Source organism: Alligator sinensis, unplaced genomic scaffold (genome assembly GCF_000455745.1).
Source record: "Alligator sinensis unplaced genomic scaffold, ASM45574v1 scaffold332_1, whole genome shotgun sequence".
Taxonomy (NCBI): Eukaryota; Metazoa; Chordata; order Crocodylia; family Alligatoridae; genus Alligator; species Alligator sinensis.
This window is the reverse complement of record NW_005841993.1, coordinates 83633-86912: the sequence shown is the minus strand read 5'-3', so window position 1 is coordinate 86912 and position 3280 is coordinate 83633.

Here is a 3280-nt window from a genome sequence, read left to right as displayed (position 1 = left end):
GGGGTACTGGCAAAGCAAAGGTCCTGCAGGAGTGCCAGCTCATTGTCTGGGATGAGTGCACAGTGTGTCTCAAAGCTGCCTTAGAGGCTCTTGATCACACCCTCCAAGATCTTTGACATAATGACAAAACAATGGGAGGAGTGACTGGTGTTGGCTGGGGATTTTCGACAGACACTGCCAGTCATTCCATATGGAACCAAAGCTGTTGAACTGCAGGCCTGCCTCAAAGCTTCAAACATTTGGAAAAACATTCAGTGACTCAGCCTCATGACCAATATGCGAGTGCATCTAACAGGTGATGCATCTTCTGGAGAGTTTGCTGCAAACCTGCTCAAACTAGGTGAAGGGGCCATGGTATCTTAAAATCAAGATGGAACTATGTCAATGAACAACATTGGTAAAACAGTTGCAACACATCAAGAATTGAAAGTGTCAGTTTTTCCAAATGACCACAAGTGGCTATGCCAAAGAGCCATCCTGGCACCAAAAAATGATGCGGTCAGTACCATAAACAAAGAACTTCTTTCTCAATTGCCTGGCACTGTGCAAAAACACAATTCAGTGGACACTGTCCTAGACACCAATGAGGCAGTCAACTACCCAACATAATTTCTCAACTGTCTCAAACCACCAGGTGTGCATTCACACAATCTGCAGCTCAAGATTGGATCACCCATCATTCTTCTCAGGAATCTGGACCCACCAGCACTCTGCAATGGAACACGATTGGCTGTCAAGAATCTCATACCACATGTCATTGACAGGATCTCTTTATTCCACGTATTCCAATCATTCTTTCTGACCTGCCATTTCAATTTAAATGGCTCCAGTTCCCGATCTGCCTCATTTTTGTCATGAGCATCAAAAAGGCACAGGGACAATCACTCAAGTTGTTGGCCTCAACCTGAGAAGTCCATTCTTTTCTCATGGCCAACTCTATGTCGATTGTTCCAGAGTTGGCAAAGGCAAAAACCTTTTCATCTTGGCACCAGATGACAAAACATGCAACATTGTCTATCCTGAAGCTCTACATGGATAAAAAAAGTGCCAAACACTGTCATATACTGGGAGAGGAAAATGTGATGTGAAATCCTCAGTGCTATGTTAAAGTCTTACAAAGTAAATAAATAATTTTACCTCGCAATTCAGTTGCTTAATACATTTAAATGTTCAAATGTTATAGCTTTTTGGTATGACCAAAAGCTCACCGTGTCAAGTTGTATCATACAAGTAAAATAGGGTACAAAACTAAACACATACACACAGCTTATTAGTAGAGGGAAATAAAATAGGATGAAAATATTTTATTTATAAAACATTAAAATTTGATTACTGCAACCCATGTGAAGCTGGGTACTTTAGCTAGTAAAAAATAAGGGCAAAATTATAGCCAGATTCTTGGTGTCTGTGCAGTATTTGGAAGGGAGTAAACTTTTCTTTCTATATATAGCCAGTGAAAGAGTCAGCCACAAAAGTCTGGAGAAGCAGAAAGTAGGCATTGCAGGCTGGGGATACATGGAGAAGTATACTGCACTTTAAGGTGTGTTACATAAGAGTATTCCCATTATAGCACTGGAGAAAAAAGCATGGTACTGATAATGCATAGCTGTGATTAAATGCCATGTTCTAGACCTAAATACATTCCCAAATAAAAATAACTATATTAAAAGGGACTTAAGGTTGACAGTATGTATTACCAAAAAAAAAATAAAATCCCCAATTTTTAGATTAAAAAAAGTAACCCAAAATCCAATTTTTCTATGATAAAAAATGAAACACCACTAGTACATACATACATATATACACATATATAGATAGATAGATAGATAGATAGTGATGTTTCATTTTCATTGTGGATTTTGGGTTACTTTTTAAATCGAAAAATTGGGAATCTTTTTTTAATCAAAGAAAACCAGGATCCCTGATAATTATCTACAAATAAGTCATTTCAGATCTGGGAAATTCAAAGTTCCTGTCATCATCAGAGAAGCAAGTCTATCATTTCTGATAATGACAAAATGTGACAGTAGGGGATTCAAATTAATTATGACAGGCCTATAGACAAGTCTGCAGGTTTATGCACAACCTGACCATCTTTTCAAAATCTTTGCAGTATTCTAATTTTTGATGGCTCCCTTTTTCTTTACCAGGTCTCCTCCATTGTTACGTGTCAAGGGGATTGGTCCCTGAGTGCTCTGTACATAGATGGCTTTGGTGGCACAGAAAAAAATGAACATATCATGGATATCAGTGAGATAGATGTTGAATCTCCGTCACTTTGTTTTCCTACCATCTGATCTTCATATTGCAGGTCCTCCTTTGAACCTCTGCCTTGGCTTGTTGGAGATTCAGTTTCTTTTGCTTGGAGTTATCATCATTCTGCCATGCACTAAAAGCCTTGTGCTTCTGGTTGATTAGCTCTTGGATTTTCTGGTAATTTTCATCAAACCAGCCTTGATGTTTCCTGATAGAGAACCCAAGTGTCTGTTCACAGGCACAGATGACAGTGGACCTGAAGGCACCCCATGTGCTGTTGACATTCTTCCATTTTGTTGATTGGAAATCACCATTTTTTTGTTGAGGCACTGGTGGAAGAGGTTCTGCTTACTTGGATCCTTGAGTCTTTTCACATTGATCTTCTGTTACCATTGCTTTTGCTGCAGCTGTTGTTTGGAAGCCAGTTTGAATGACACAACTTAGTGGATGAGTTGGTGATTGGTTCAGGAATTGTCAGCTCCTACCATAGTTCAGGTGATGCTGGCATCTTTGTGATCCTGGGCATGAACAGTGATGTAGTCAATCAAGTGCTGATGCTTAGTTAGCAGGTGTTGCCATGATATCTTGTGCCCATTTTTTCTGGTGGAACAATGTGTTGGTGATGGTGAGTCCAAGTTCCATGCATTTGATCAAGAGGAGGATGCCACTGGAGTTTATCTTTCCTACTCCTTCCTTGCCAATGGTTCTGTTCCAGAGGTTAGAGTCCCTTCCAACTCTGGCACTGAAATCACCAAAAAAATAATAAATCTATCTCCCTCCAGAAGGTCAGAAAGGATTTGGTCAAGGTTGGCATAGATTTCCTCTTGGTTTTATCAGGGGCATCAAGAGTCAGGGAATATGAGCTGATAACTGTAGCATATTGGCTCCCGATCAGTTTAAGATGGAGAGTCATGAGGTGCTCATTAATTTCAATAGGGAACTCATTGAGTTGGTTTATGAGTTTATTCTTTATGGAAAAGCCAAGTCTGTGAAGTCAACATTCTCCTTCCTGTTTACTCTTGTA